This window comes from Lepisma saccharinum, chromosome 9, assembly GCF_977018435.1.
Source record: "Lepisma saccharinum chromosome 9, izLepSacc3.1, whole genome shotgun sequence".
NCBI lineage: Eukaryota > Metazoa > Arthropoda > Insecta > Zygentoma > Lepismatidae > Lepisma > Lepisma saccharinum.
The window spans coordinates 5506409-5523525 of record NC_139237.1 but is presented as its reverse complement, the minus strand read 5'-3'; the positions used below and the strand labels follow the sequence as shown (position 1 = coordinate 5523525).

At 37.8% G+C, this 17117-nt stretch overlaps 1 protein-coding gene across 3 annotated transcripts in view; it reads right to left on the bottom strand.

Moving 5' to 3' along the window:
- The window catches only part of LOC145991979 (uncharacterized), a 145864-nt gene that overhangs the window by 37463 nt on the left and 91284 nt on the right, over nt 1-17117 (bottom strand). The gene's annotated exons all lie outside the window — the stretch shown is intronic.

Here is a 17117-nt window from a genome sequence, read left to right as displayed (position 1 = left end):
CCTCGCAGACAGGTGAATTGGTCTGTCACGTATTGCAGAGACCCTAGGGATCAGTGTGGAGTGTGTGCATTACATCGTGCATGAAAAACTGGGTATGAAAAACTTGTCGGTCAAGTGGGTGACCAAACTTCTCACAGCTGATCACAAGCGGACAAGATGGGACTGTGCACAGAGTGTGTTGGGCCATTTTTCATCAAGTGTTTCCAACTCTATTAAGCAAATTGTTACTGTGGATGAAACACTCACATGTATATGATCCTGAGACCAAAACTCAGTCTATGCAGTGGCACCATAGTGGGTCACCAAGGCCGAAGAAATGTCACAGACAAAAATCCACAGGGAAAGTGATGGGTGTCATTTTTTGGGAATGTGAGGGGGGTAATACTTAGCGAATATCTGGGAAAAGGCACTACATTGAATGCTCAACAATAAGTGAACCTTCTGGACAAATTGCATGCTGCTTTGAAGGAAAATAGGTGAGGAAAACTGTCCAAATGCATCACCTTCTTGCAAGACAATACTCTTTGCCACAAGGCAGGCATTACGATGCGAAAACAGTGTGAATTGGAGTTTGATATCGTTGACCATCCCCCCTTATTCTCCAGATCTGATCCCCTCAAGACTATTATATTTTCCCAAAGGTACTGAATGATTGATTGAATTGTTGTTTTAAGTCCACTTTATGCACAGAAAGGCTAATTGGGACTGGACCTACAGTTTAAAGTGGGATCCGAACCACTGTGCCATGTTTCTCCACCGGGGAGAAAGGTACTGAATTTAGTGACACAAAAGAAGTCACAGCGGCTGTAGAGGCATGGTTTGCAGCACAAGACACTCTCTCTTTTTATCATGGGATAGAATTGTTGCAGGATCGCTGTACCAAGTGTGTACCTGAAAGGGAAATACGTTGAATAAAATGCCATCACTGTGTCACTGCCACCATGTTATCATTACTAGGCCGGAAACTTATCTAATCCCTCTCGTATCAAATTTTGAGTATATTGTAGAGAATAGGAAACTCATGGGAACTTCTATACATCTGTGTGTTTTGAAACTACACAAGCACACAACAGAGAGATCAAAACCACACGCAAAGACAAGGAAAACTTCAAGGCAAAGAAAATAAAATTTTTGCCTTTGTAAACCAAGTGAGTAAGAAAGAAAGGAAAAGGAACACAGTGATTTTGAAGCTGCAATTTCATTGTTGTTTTTTTATTTACCACAAAATAATGCAACTCATCACCTAAGCTAATCTCTGACAAAGAAATGCTAAAGTTTGAAATATGATTTACACATACTCATTCTTTCAAATTGTTAACACAAATGAATCAGAACTAACCAAGTGATTGTAAGAAAAGAGAGGATTAGGTGCATAAAGGGTCTACCAATTCGAACATCAGAACTTTGAAAGAGTGTTGTGGCAACACTGACTGGAATGACGAGATGGAACTGTGACATCTGTGTGCAGTAGTCTGTGGCAAGTTATCATGGATAGATACACAATGCATAAAATTTATTCATATTCATTATCAAAATTCGTGTTCAGTTCGACAGACAATTTGTGCATTGAGAGGAATTTATGGTCAACACAATCGACCAACAGAACACCCAAAACTAGGATTTTGGAAGATGAAAATTTGCAAGCGATTCTGGATGTACCCCTTCATCCTAAGAAAGTGACTGTGTGGTGTGGTTTTTGGGCCAATAGCATGATTGGGCCTTATTTGTTTGAGAACCAACATGGAAATCACATGACTGTCAATGGGGATCGATACAGGGATATGGTGGTGCAGTTTTTGTGGCCGAAACTGGCAAATATTGACATCAACAATGTATTTTTTCAACAGGACCTTGCAACTTGCTACAGCTCGCCAAACAATGGAATTATTGCAGGAAAACTTCCCTGGACAAGTTCTGTCCAGAAAGGGTGATGTGAACTGGGCACCAAGGTCATGTGACCTAACCCCCCGGATTATTTCCTAAGGGGTTATGTCAAATCTAAGTTTTTCTTGTATGTACGCATTGCTTGCATTATAGAATTATTTTCCTGTAGTTTACGGTTATTACAAGCATAAGAAAACAGTTTTTCTTTGTGACGTTTCAGGAGAACACACGCTCATTTCATCAGACATTTATTTTCATTTTGACTAAAGATACATTGTTGTAACATTGACAACATCCATTATATAAAACGGATTCTTTTTGTTTAAAAATTACTAACCATTGTTATAACTGTATTTTTAGTCACATCTAAGGTCTATGAGACTAAGCCATGCACAGTTCATGACCTGAAACGGAACATCGAACGAACCATTGAGGCTATACCGCTCAATATGTATGCAGACATGCTGGAAAATTGGACATTCCACCCACTTAAGCAGAGGAGGACATTTGAACGACATATTGTTCAAAACATAATGCCATTCTTTGCTCTTCAAAATAAAATAAAAAATATGTCATTATCACTTGTGGTTTTCATTCTATCTTAATTTTAAAAATCTGACGTTCAAATTGGTAGACCCTATAGAATGAATGGAGAGCTTGACAATCAACTGTTTGCAGCTGCTAAATTCCCAAATATCTTATTCACAAAACTATTACGTCACAGTTTCAGTAACTCTATAGTTCAACGGCTCCTCTTGTTTAGGTAACAGACGTAACACTGAAAATGTTCATTTTTCCGTGTTACAAATGAAGCCAGTGAACAACGCAACACTTATGGCTGTTACAATTTTTCTTCCTGACAGCTATGTAAACACTGAGAGAATAATAATAATAATAAAAAAAAATTGAAAATCTCATCTTATCTGAGTTATAAAAAATCTCATGATCATTGTTACGAAAGGTACTATGCACATTTCCACATACTTCCAAGTTTAATGAATTCTCAGGATGACTGATTGATTGATTTGGTGTTTTAAGTCCACTTTATGCACAATAAGGCTAATCGGGACTGTACCTACAGTTTTAAAGTGGAATCCGAACCACTATGTGCCTCCACCGGGTATCGAACACTGGACCCCTTGATTACAAGGTGAGGATGCTACTAATGTGCCATCGGGGAGGCCAAATTCTCAGGATGAAAAATGCATTACAGTGTAAACGCAACTTTTCTCACTAACTGACTCACTATCAATCCATTGTGCATAAGAGGCGGATCTAGAATTTTTATTCTATATGAGAGTGGCTAATCTAGGACCATAATAAAATTCAAGTACAATTCCCAATTTTCAAGGCAAATTTAAAAAAAATTCAAAGTTACAAGCAGATGTTTTCTCCATTTCAAGTGTACATATTACCACTTCTCACATACACACACAAATATATTAACAATATAAAGTCTCTGCATGATTCCAATGTATCCAAAAATTCAAATTCAATTCAATAAAACGGGAAGGTGTGAAGTTTACATTTGTCATTTCATACTCTAAATACTCTAAATACATCTACAAACATATTACAAACATGAAGGGATATACTAATCTATGAAAAATTCTAAATTGTATGAGAATTTCAATCTGAAATTTTACTAATCAAGTTCAAGATATCTTGCAATAATCTTCCATCTGTCAGATAGATTGTTCAACAAAGGAAACTAACAAAGTTAAACAGATTGAGAGAATTCTATTTTCAAATCAGCTTTCCTTTCCTTGCTCTATAAGAATAAAAGCTAAATAGTGAAAAACGTACCTCAGGGATTTATAAATATGTATAAATTCAATGGAATTTGGGTTAATGGAGTTCACGCCGAATTCATGTATAATTTCTGGAGCCATTAATTCACATAGAGTTCCCAAAATTCAAGGAATTCCCGATGTATATGTACACCCTGAGCACAAAAACACTACTTGATTTTAAGTACAGTAAACCCTCGTTAACACAAATCCCAAGGGACCGAAAAATCAAGAGTTCGTGTTAAAAAAAATCGTGCTAACTGGGGACTCAAATTTTATTGTTGCAATACAGTTCTTTCTACACATTAACCACTTACAATATGTATTATGTATGTCATCATAGAAAACACTACTACAGTACTACAGTAATTAACTTTTTAAAACAGTACTCATAGATCACTTTCTGCTGAAAAATTTCTGTATATTGCGCTGTCGCAGATGGGAACGCAAATGCCTTGTAACTTCATGGCCAACTGTACTCATATCTTCCATAAAACTAGCGGTCAATTCGGATCAAACTCGTACTGGCTACATTTTAAAGAATAGAAAAACACATCTGAACACACAACTAAATCTGTTGGTTAAATACCTATAAGCTCATTTTTGACGCGATGGTCGCGATTGTCGAACAATTGCACCCAAGTTTTAATCTTCATGTTACTCGTACTGGCTATGTTTTAAAGAATAGAAAAACACATTGCTGATCTGAATCTGTTGATTACAATACTGTATAAGTTGATTGTTGGCAAGATTATAGAGATTGTTGAGCGATTTCTTACATACCTAGCAGAGGAACAACAGAGAAAAAATTATGAAAAACTTTGAAAGTTCGTGTTGAATGAGATCTAATGACGCAACGGACTAAAAAACAGTTCGTAATTCGTGGTAACCAAAATTCGCGTTCACCGATAAAACTTCCGGGACCAACATTTTGTTCATGTTAACTGAGTGTTCGTCTTAAGCGAGTTTGTGTTAACGAGGGTTTACTATAGTTATAAAAATCAAAACTCGGAAAATTTTTATAAGTATGTTGATACAGATACATTAACTCAAAAATTTTTCTCTCCCAAGGAATCTTTGTGCACTCCTCCCACTGCCAGAGGCAGTGAAATATGAGAAGGAGCTCAACCCACAGCAACACAGCTGGTGTTTGTTGGAATTTGCAAAAACAAACGATGTTGTGATTGTACAGTGTGCTTTCAAATGCAAATTTAATGTTATCCTCCTACTAACAACGCTGCGACGCCAAGGGTCCCGGGTTCGAATCCTGGTCGGGCTTGGTTGTTTGTGAATGTCCATTCATCAATTTCATCATTTCATCACTCATCCCCATCTTCGCAAATTAGCCAAGAGGCACAAAACGCGAAGTAAAATAAACTAAATCAATCAATCAATCAATCCTACTAACAAGTTCACTTTGAAGTGGTGTAACAATATCGTTGAGATAGTTAATCATAGAAAGGGGCTTTGAGGCTGACCATCAGTCTTGAAGCAAGTTGTTGATCGTGTAGCAGCCGTAAGAAGTGAATGTGCAGAGCTATCCAAGATTTACACATCCCACAAAACAACTGATAGCACATGAAACTTTTTGAGTTGATCCAACTGTAGGCACTAACATATTTGAATAAAGTTACATTCTATATCTTTTGAAAATCAAGGACTGTTTTTGTGCTCACCCTATGCATGGATGTGTACATATATATGTATGGATGTATATACAACATAAATAAAATAACCCATGGCTTGACAGCCCTCAAAGGGCCTTGGGCCTATCTCCTGACTGCCAGTCTTCCTCCCACAATCCTACCAAGAGATGATGAGTTCTTCAACTGGTAATGGGGTGACGTAGACTTAACACGTCGGACCCCCAGTTGTTATAGGAGATTTCTATGATTTCTATGTCGTCTCTGCAAAATGGCTGGTTTCAGTTTTTCGCGCAAAAGGTTGGAGTAGATGGTACTGTTAACACTATGAACTCTGGCCATGTAATGTTCAAGAATTGGCCCCTTGAGGTCCCAAAACAAAGTTCACATGACCTTTCCGGCACTCGGTTGAGCACGCACCTTCTTCGGTCTGGGAGACAAAGGATCTCACCAATCCATTGTTGTCTTCTTACATTCTGGTTCATAGAAATAAACCCAACGTTCATCTCCAGTGATAATACAATGAAGAAATTCCTCCCAGTCATCTTCATAATGGCGCAAAAGCTCCCTGCACACATCAACACGTCTCTCCTTCATTTCCAGTGTCAAATGTTTTAGAACCCACCTTGCACACACTTTCCTGAACCTCAGTATGTCATGACTGATATGGTGGCCTGATCCTACACTTATTTCCACCTGGGATGCAGTTTCACTGACAGTAATACGCCGGTTCTCCCGTATCAAGTTCTCCACTTGAGCAATGTGCTTTCCGTGACTCCAGTGACAGAGCAACCTGGACGCGGAGAATCTTCAACACTGGTAATGCCCAGTTTGAACTTGTCACCGTACTGAACTGTCATGCGGCAATGAATTTCTATCAGTTTCATGCCTTCACTCAACATAAATCTCACTGGCACTTCGCTGCTCCAGCTTGGAGCACTCCTGTAAGGATGCCGTCATCTTGTTTCCCAGCGTCCCATGCGTGAAGCAGGTGTGCCAGCCCTAGCTTACAGATGCCTTCACAAAATAACAAACATATAACAATCACGGTCATATTTTAGATTTTTTATACTACTTTTCTGGTTATTTATTGAATGCACCTTGTATATGTGTAGGGGAGGGGGTGTATAGAATGTGTAAAGAAATGACTATTACTGTTTTTGACTTTTGTATATTCACAGACAACATTCATATAACAACTCTATAACGTTTTGCTCATTTTGATGCTACAAATTCTTCAAGAATTCTATCGGATATGTATGCAATCACGCAACTAAAATTTATGGTTGACACTGACATTATTTCTGTCAGAAAGTGATAAATTTAAAATTGTAGTATGATACAGACACTCTGTAGGTATCACGTGCAGTGTAAATATCTTTACAACACTTACAAAGTTCCTTCTTTAAATGCAAATGCACCAAATAACCTACAATAAGCAACATGTGTGTATGGGCTGATGAGGGTTTATGCTCATTTTCCAAAATCAAAGTCCCTCATTTTTCCAGGTATTTTTAAATAACTTCCAAGCTACCGTATAATGTTTCTTCTTGCATGTATGCATTGCTTGCATTGCAGAATTACTTTTCTTTAAGTTTACAGTCGTTACAAGCATAAAAACACAGTTTTTTTTATGACATTTCAGGAGAATACACGCCCCTTCAAAAGACATTTATTTTTAGTTTGATTAAAGATACAGTTACAACAATGGTAAAAAAAGAAAAAGAAAAAAGAATGAGTTATACAATGGACCTTGTCAATGTCACATTGTTGTAACATAGCAACCTATGAAAAAACAGTCTGTTTTATTATTATTTACCACAGGAATATAAGTTGTTCATGTTCAAAGGATTATGTAGGACAAATGTTAAGAGAAATGGCAATAAGATGGCACAAACGTGATTTGGATGTTATAAATTTAAACCCAAGAAGAGGTTTGTCAGCTTACATCATCTAGGAGAAACATATGATTAAAAATAGATCGGTTATAAAAAGACTGACCAAAAACATAGATTTGAATGTCTGGGAAGGTTCGTTCATTGCAGAGAAACATTGGAAGAAATTAAATAATAAGAATGGAGACATAGACCCACTATGAGTTTTCTTTTCTGCAAGTGGGCCACAATCTTCAAAATTTAATGTAATGGAAGACATCAAGAATCTTCTTAAAAGAGATAATTTTGAATTGCCTGATGCAATTTGGGGTTCATAATTTTTAAAATGTGATTAAAAAATTTCATCTAAAATAATATTAGGCTGACTCAATAAATAACGAGGCAGAGGAAATTTCACAGTACTTACGTAACGAACCTCAGAAGTATTGTCTGCCACTGTTTAGGCATTTATCCCATTGTGACACCAGTCGCAAAATGGGATGCTTGTAGAACTTCATTGGCTGCTGTTGGAACCAATTGCGCACACACTCCTTGACATCATCGCCCCATTGAAACTGTTGTAACTGCAGTGCTTTTTTGAGCTCACCGGATATGTGGAAGTCAGGGTCAGATCTGGACTATAGGTGGAGGGGGGGTGGCTCAGGACTTCCAACTTGAATTTTTTTAGACATTCTTTTGTTGCCTTGGCTCTGTGTGGTTTACCGTTGTCGTGCAATAGGACAACACCATGAGAAAGGTGACGGGACGTTTCGATTTCATTGCCTTCCTGAGCTTTGTTAACGTTTCACAATACCGCTGGGCATTGACTATAGCTCCATGCTCCAGGAAGTCTATGAGGAGCATTCTCTTGCGATCGAAGAAGAATGAAAGCATGACCTGATACATCCACTAGTGTGGATGGTCTTGAACTTTTTTGGTGGAGGGGAATCTGTGTGCTTCCACTGACGACTGGACAGGACCGCTGCTCGGTTAGCAGCCTTTGTGCATACCTTGCCAGACACATAACCCCATCTAGCGGGAAAACGTGCACGAATCAGTTTCGTCACACCTGCACCTCCATTTCGGGCCTGTCTTGACTTCTAACTACCATAGTTGTGGTGTAATATCCTCTGCCTCGTTATTCTTTTTTTATATAAAATATTTATTGGTTGTGGACAAAATCCATGCACCAGTTAACATTTTATCAATTGGTATTATATACATGTATGCACATAATATTTACTCACAATTATTCCTTTCTTAATAAATAGTTTCCAAATTTCATTACACTTTTACAGAATTATATTAGACTTATTAAGATATTTTGTAAGAATATAGATTACCGAGGATGAAGGTGAAGTCAGTAAACAAGGCAGTGTCAGTGGCGCTTGATGTCCACTCCTGTACAATTCCTGTAAAAATGGTTCTCTGTAAGTTTCATAAAGTTTGCATTGAAATATAATGTGGTTTGGAGTTGCAGTATATTCATTGCACAAACAAACTGGTGAAGTCACTAAATTCTTCTTGTACAGATGAGCTGCGGCGATAGTGTGATTTAACCTGCAGCGCATTATAGTTGTGAGGGAACTCCAGGAGAGTTGAATCTGTTTAAACCAATATTCCTTTGGAATTCTTTCTTGTATAGAATAGTAGGCCTTACCGCATTGAGTGCCAGTATTTGTCCACAAGCTTTGCCAGTCAGTAAATAGTATTTTTCTAGTGTGTGATTCCAAAACTACGGATGGAATCTTTATTGAAAGCGGCCGTTGGATTGTTTGATTCACTGCATATTTTGCCAAAGTATCTGCTATATTGTTCCCTTCTATTAAAGAATGTCCAGGTGTTCAAATAAAGTTGATATCATATCCCAATCTCGTTAATTTCAGTGTGAGTATTCTTATGTTAACAATGTACCATTCCGTATGACATGACCATGATGCAAACTGTAAAGAATTTAGCACAGAGGCTGAATCGGTTGCAATTAGAACTGAATTTAACTACTTCTTTTGTACATAAAGCAATGCCTGTCGTATTGCAAAAGCTTCTGCAGTGTAAATGGACAGATACGATGGCAAAGGAAAAATTTTGAATTCTGCAGAATTATCACAGTAAAATGCTGCTCCTGTTTTTCCAGACGTTGATTTTGAAGCATCTGTATATATGTGATATTCACATTGTAATTTTGAATATATGTAGTCTTGATATATATTATTTGAAATTGTAGGGATTGTCTTCCTGAAAACTCTACTTGGGTAGGCAGGAAAATGAATCCTCATGGGAGATATCATATTAAAGTAGTCTGTCATGAAGCATGGTGCATTAGGTAAACGAATAATATTAGCTTGAAATTTATTAATGTCCTTATAAGCATAATATAGTATAGGTAATCTGGATTTATATTTTGCTGTACGTCTGTTGAGCATCAAAGAGTCTAACAATTGAAGTTTTGGTATGATCGGAGATGTCGTGTTGGCAATTTTCTTAAGTAAAAATTTGCTCGCAAGATATTTAACTCTAAGTTTGTATGGTGGATCTCCCACTTCTACGAAAGTTGCTTGTTTTGGAGTTCCTTTCCAAAGGCCATAAATCCTGGATAAACTGCTAGATTGGATAGAAGATAGCGTGTTAAAAGCCCAACTTAGATTATCATTGTACATAAAGGAACCATACTCTAGTCTTGAGTTTAGCATCTGTTTATGGATCTGATGTAATAATTTAGGATCAGCACCCCACTTTTTCTTAACTGTCAACATTTTTATGTTAAACACTTGAGATCCCTTACATTGTGCCAGTTCTACTTGTGACTTCCATTTAAGTTTTTCATCTAATATAAGTCCCAAAAATTTATGACTTCTTTGTTGACTAATAGTTTTTCCGTTTATATTTATTGATATGCATGAATGAGATCTCTTCTTATTAAAAACTACTACCACCGAAGACTTATCTGGATTTACTTCAATTCCATTGATAACACACCATGATGATAATTCATCCAGAGATTTTTGAATTTTTTGAGCCCCTTCTTGAATATTTTTACTACTAGTGTATATAACAATATCATCTGCATATTGTAATAGACGAGTGTGTTGAAGAATTTTTGAGCCTAAATCTGCCGTATACATATTAAATAGCATGGGACTCAGCACTGCACCTTGTGGTAGACCTTTATGTGTATAAGGTGCGGTGGATAACTGTCCTCCATATCGAATGTACAACTTACGAGCCAATAATAATCCAAGAATGCTTTTTATAAAATTACGTGGAACATTCATTTTCTCCAATTTTTGTAACAGTATATTTGGAAGGACAGAATCATAGGTGCTACTTAGATCGAGAAAAACTACGATACAAAATTCCCGCCGTATGAAAGATAGCCATATATCTAAAATTAGTGTCGCTAATACATCTACTGTTCCAGTTCCTTTCCTAAATCCCATCTGATGTTTCGGTAATTTCTGATTATATTCGACCCACCATGTGAGTCTGTTCAGTATTAAATGTTCATATAATTTAGCAAGGCATGATGACATTGCATTAGGTCTATAGTTCGTATGTATTCCCGAATGTTTACCTGGTTTTAATATTGGTATTATCACCAATTCTTTCCACTGTGATGGAATTTTTCCACTATTCCATATTGAATTGTATGTATTTAGTAAAATTTCATAGCCATTCAAAGGCCAGTGTTGAATACATTCGTATGTAATACCATCTAAACCCGGAGACGTTTTCTTTCGTTTATGGACAACATATTCTAATTCATCCATAGTGAATAGCGATTCTAACGTGGATTAGTTTCAACCGTATCTGGTGTCAACTTGCGCCTCATAATAAAACAGACTGCTTGTTCGACAGTTAAGTTGCTATGTTTCAACAATGTAACATTGACAAGGTTCATTGTATAACAGATTACTTTTTGTTAAAAAAATTAATTTATTGTTAACTATTGATATAACTGTATCGTTAATCATATTAAAAATAAATGTCTGCTAAAGGGAGCATGTATTCTCCTGAAACATAACAACAAAAACTGTATTTTTATGCTTGTAACAACCATAAACTACAAGAAAAATAACACTGTGTAATGATTTAACTGGCTAATAAGTGTTATATTTAAACTTTGAAAATTAATCAGATAAATGTGGTTTATTTGACAACGTTGAAAATAAATGAAAAAATAAAATAATATTTTTATTCATAATTGGGAAAAGAGAGACGCGGTAGTATATAAATAAAGATAAACTAGTACTCACTTTTATCCGCGAAACTGTTTTTTTCTTTTTCGATTAATTTCAGTGGCCACTGCCACCATCTTCGTTGGAACTTGCTGTACTGTTGCTTGGCATGCGTCTTTTGTTTGTAGTTCTCTGGCTACCACTAGGTGCGCTGTTGTTAACTGTGCATTTCGGTCTGTCATCTGCTATTTCCGGGCGATAACTGTTGTAGTAGGGGAATACAAGTGTGGTGCGCTTGCCCGCTAACGATGTTTAGCTCGTGCGGGAAGTGCATTATGGCGTGCGTTTCCTTGATTTTGGTGTCTACGAGCGTGTGGGCAGTGTGTTTGACTTGAACCTTTTGAATTTTGTGGCTATTGTATTTGATATGTTTAGCAAGACCAGTAGTGGGTTGGGCTTTTTTCGCATCTGCTAGGTGCTGTTGGATTCTTTCATTGACAGATCTGATGGATCTGCCGATGTAATGTGCCTTGCATTCACACTCTGCATCGTATACACCTGGGTTATCAAGGGGGAGAGGAAGTACCGTTTGTGTTTGTTCAGTTTATCAGCTATTTTGGAATTGGGTTTGTGCGCTACTTTGATGCCATATGGGAGAAGGGCTTTGGATATGCGGTTGGAAGTGGTGGGATGGTAGGGGAAGGCAAACCATTCATATTGGCCACTGGAGGTTGATTGTGGCTGGGTTGCTGGCGGATGGGTTGATTGTGGTTGGTTAGGGTGTCTGACCTGTATTTCCGTTTTACTGCACCAATTGGAAAGTTGTGCTTCAGTGTAGCCATGTTTCAGGGCTATTTCAGTGATGGTGGCTATCTCCTCCCGTAGATCCTCTTCTCTGCAACAGTAGAAGGCTCTTTGATAAAAGTTCAGCCACACATTGGCTTTTTGCTTGGGGGGATGGCTAGAGGGAGCATGTATGTACTGGTTGCTTGCATCCGGTTTTCTGTAGTGGTTGTGAATTTGTTAAGTGCACGGCTGATGGTGATGTCCAGGAAGTTGATTTTACCATGTTTTTCATGTTCTACGGTGAAGTTGAGCCTGGAGTGGATGCTATTTAGCTTGTTCACTAGAAGGTTGAGTTCTTCTGTCTTTTTGTATACGACTATTGTGTCGTCCGCGTACCTTCCATATTGGATGTATTGTAGTTCTGGAGTGTGGAGTATCTCTTTTTCAGCCAGGTGCATGACGATGTTGCCTAAGGAGCTGATAGTGGATTGCCCATTGCAAGGCCCTAGGATTGATTGTAGAATTTATCCTCAAACTGAAAGTAATTGTGTTTTAGACAAACTTCCAATAGCCTGGTTATCTCTTGTACCTCTAGAGCATTGATTCTGTTTGTTGTCAGCCATCTTTCAACTGAACGCAGCGCTAGGTCTATGGGGATTGAATTGTACATATCTACTATGTAAATGCTGGCTAATTTTGCACTGTCAGCTTGTACTATTGAAGTCACCACGTTTTTAGTATCGGCACTGTTGCGGAACACATATGTTAGTTTCTGGTTGAATTGAGATATTTTGTTTTTTAGCCAGTTTGTTAGGCGCATGGGGATTCCAGGTTTATGAGTTTTGGGAATGCCATAGGCAATGGCAGGTGAAGGATGTTTTAAGGAATTTGTGGTCTTGTTCACTGAGTATGACACTAGATTTCACTGCATTTTTCACAATTCTATTGTACCTGTCTGTGGGGTCCTTTCTGATGACACTGTACGAGTCACTGTTTAGTTTGTCTATTACTTTCGTAGAGTAATCGTCCTTGTGCACTATTACAAACTGGTTCGTTTTGTCAGATTTTAGACACCAAACTTCAATGGTGTTCAGCCATTTGCCAAACTCTGAGAGGACAGAGGAGATTTCTTGGTGCACTGGATTAGGTTTCCTGGTTTCACTGTTGGTCATCATTTTTTGAAAAATTCTGGCTGCTGACGTTCTGATGTTTTCTGAATCTTGGGGTTTGGGGGCAAAACAAGCTGCTTTTTCTGCCGCACATAGGAGGTCGAGGGTGGGGGGCTTACTGTTTTGTACGTTAAACTTATCACCGTAGGCAAGGAGTTCTTTGAATTTGTTTGGGATCGAGAGATTCGACAGATTTATGATGTTTTTTCCTTGTCCGCCATCCGGGTTGATCGTATTCTCACACAGCCATGTTCCTCCATGGTGGTGAAGTTTGTTGCGGAGACACCTCGTTTTTTTGGTTTTCCAAGATTTGCAGCATGTATTTGATGTTATCCTTCCAAGTTTTAAAATGCCATTACAAAATTTCCTGAGTTCTCAATGACCTTCTCACTCCTAGTCTTCTTTCGCTGACTTTTCCAGGTACTACAGGATTATTAGGATGTTGGAAATGAATTATCTGAATGAAAAGAGTACGGTTAGCGACTTAACCCTGACAGTGTTTCTGCTGCCATGATATTGTTTCCATAGTGTATTTTCGCTTTTAGAATCATATCTAACAATAAAAGTAAATGCCAATGGCAACCATGAAGCTATTGAATAGGGTTGCATACATATAGAATAGAAATGCCTGTATTAGGCATGTATGTGTATAATCAAAGTAAGTAAATAAATAAAATGTCATTTTTTCAATGGCTTGTAGGATCAAATTTAGGTCTCAACAACCAAAACATTGCCAAGAAAATATTTACCTACACATTGCAGAAGTTTCAGTATTGTTCGGTGACACCCTGAGTATTTATATACAAAACAATTGCAAGTAGAAAACAGATGCAGTAAAATAAATGCAATTTACGAATCTCTCATATAATATTCTACTTAATTTCAAAATAATGTTGTGTGCTACCTACCAGGTGTGCCGGTTAATAATTCTTAATTGATCCGAAAGAAAACAAGTGTATCTGGGGAGAAAAGTAACAAATGCTTTTTTCAAAGTATTTGCCATTGCTAGCTATACATTGTGCCCATCATCCGTCAAATTGTGGATGCCCTTACAGAAAAATCGTTCACATTTTGAGGTGATCCAGTAAGCAAGCCATTTTCGACATCTTCGTAATTGTTGAAGTGTTGCTGGGAAAGTGAGTGAGACATCGATGAAAACAAGTGAAAGTCCGAAGGGGCTAAGTCTGGTGAGTATGGCAGGTGGGGCAAGAATTCCCAGCCAAGTGCAGAAAATGGTGTCTCTGATGCCTTTCGCTGTGTGTGATGAGGCGTTGTTGTGCTGCAAACTCATTTTTCCATGTCTTGTAGCCCAATCTGGGCACTTTTCGATCAAAGCATGGTTCAAATTGATGAGTTGTTGACGGTAGCAAACAGCATTCACTGTTTCACCTGGTTTCAGAAGCTGATGGTACACCACACCCTTCTGATCCCACCAAATGCACAGCATTGTCTTCCTTCCGAAGCGATTCGGTTTTGCGATCGATGTTGAAGGTTGTCCAGGGTCAACCCATGACTTTTTGCATTTTGGGTTCTCGAAGTAGATCCATTTTTCGTCCCCAGTCACTATCCGATGCAAGAAAGACTTTCTTTCATGCCGAGAAAGCAACACTTCACACACTGTTTCTCGCTTTTCCATTTGTCTATCGTTCAGATCATGTGGGACCCATTTTCCTGCCTTCTGGATCTATCCCATGGTATGAAGACGATCACATATGGTTTGGCGACCAACATTTAACTTCTCTGCCAGTTGTTCTTGCGTTTGCGTATCGTCTTCATCCAACAGTGCTTGCAATTCGGCGTTTTGAAATTTTTTCGGTTGGCCCGGGCGATCTTTAGTCTTTCAAGTCAAAATCACCACTTTTGAATCATCGAAACCAACGAACACACGCGTCTTGCGTTAGGACATTGTCACCGTATGTTTCCACAAGGACACAATGACTTTCACTCGCGTTTTTATTTTTATTGCACAAGAAAAGCAGCACATGCTCCTTATTTGGTTTGAAGGTCAACATGCTTCCCACAGAAACCCAATATCACAAACACTCGCACTCGGTTGCACATCCACGACGTTTTGACAGGTACTGTCCTGGCAACACACTGACGTAACAGTTGAGACTGTGCACCAACCCTTGCTTCCAGTGTCATCCAGCGACAAAATTAAGAATTATTAACCGGCACAACTGGTAAAAGCACTTGAGGCAAATATTTAACAAAAAAATCTAGCAACTCTTTTACTTGTTGGAGTATATTCATTAATTCCAAACCTTTCTGTGATTGGTACAATCGACATCAGTTGCAGGACCAAGTTTTATATCCTTCTGCTCAGTGGTGGCAATACCGGTCCACAGACTTGTGGTGCAGATAGAAAGGTAAATCCTGCCCATACTGCGGTCATTAAAGAACCTTTGTGATGCGACTCCTGTCATATTTATATAATAATTTATTTAGTTTCACTGTTTTAATCGTGAGTCGTCAGAAAAGTAAATTTTAAATGGAAAATTAATTTTTACAGAAGCTACAAGATGATTCATATAAAACGAACAGATTTCTTTCTCATTTCATTGTAAGTGAAATGCATTGTAATGCTCCCTGTTACTTTGACATGATGCTGGACAACGGGAAATTCATACATTCTCAAGAACTTGCAGGATTTTGGATAAGGATGTTGAATCGACCCTTCCTAATACAAATATGTATGATACATCGTTGGAAAGGGTATGAATCAAGGATTCCAGAAATGTAGGATTTATGGTGAGGAAACAATTGTAAGTGAAAAAGAAAATAGTTTTTAGTTTGAGAAACCCCCATTAAAAATGAAACATAATGAGCCTAATTTGCGTGAAGATGTAAGTTAAATGCCTAATTTGTTATATAAGGGTTGTTGGGTTTAGTTATCTTAGCATAAATAATACATTTACAGTGCATTTATGCTAGGAGACCCAAACCTAACAGACCTAACCTAACAACGTAGGCATTTCTCGAGAAACGTCACAATGTAAGGTTGTCCTCCCATTGTGTGATAAGGAAGACAAGTGAAGTCAGGTTCTCCCTTATCGCACAACGATCAGACAACCTTGAACAATAAAATAACCAAAAACCATATATTTCCCAAACAAATTGAAGAAAAACATCTTAAAATAATGAAAATAATTTACAGCTATTAAAAAATAAGTATCCAAAAATAAAATGAAAACCATAATTATGGATTAAAACACAAAATAAAAAAGTTAGTGGAAATTAGCATCTACATCCACGTTAAAAACCAAAGTTCGACCTGGCAATACTGTGTAAACACAAAATGAATGTGGACACAGGAAAGAAGCTATGGTAAGTAATGTAAGAAAGTTTGTATTATTTCACAGAACAGGAACATCTAATTGAAAAATGCACAGTGCCAAATCGAAGCTCAAATTAAGTACTACGAGTAAAATATATTCTTTTTTATGCTGAAATGGTAAAACACAAGGGTCGATTGTGCAGTATAGCAGGATTTTGCAGCAGTCGTTAACATATTTCTCAGTTATGAAGATGCCGCACACGCTACAAATTCTCATGGCATTTGTTGAGCAATTGAATGACACAGAGCTGCAGGGAGGGTCCTTTCAACAGGATGGCACCATGTGATATACATCAAACGAGAACTTGGCAATGATCCAAAGTTTATTTGAGAACTGGATAATTTCCTGAAATTTACGACCAGCGAGATTGCCTCGACTAACATCCCCAGGCTTCTTTCCATGGGACTATATTAAGAAAAAAGTGTACGCTATATGCCTTCAGAAACTTTAACATTACA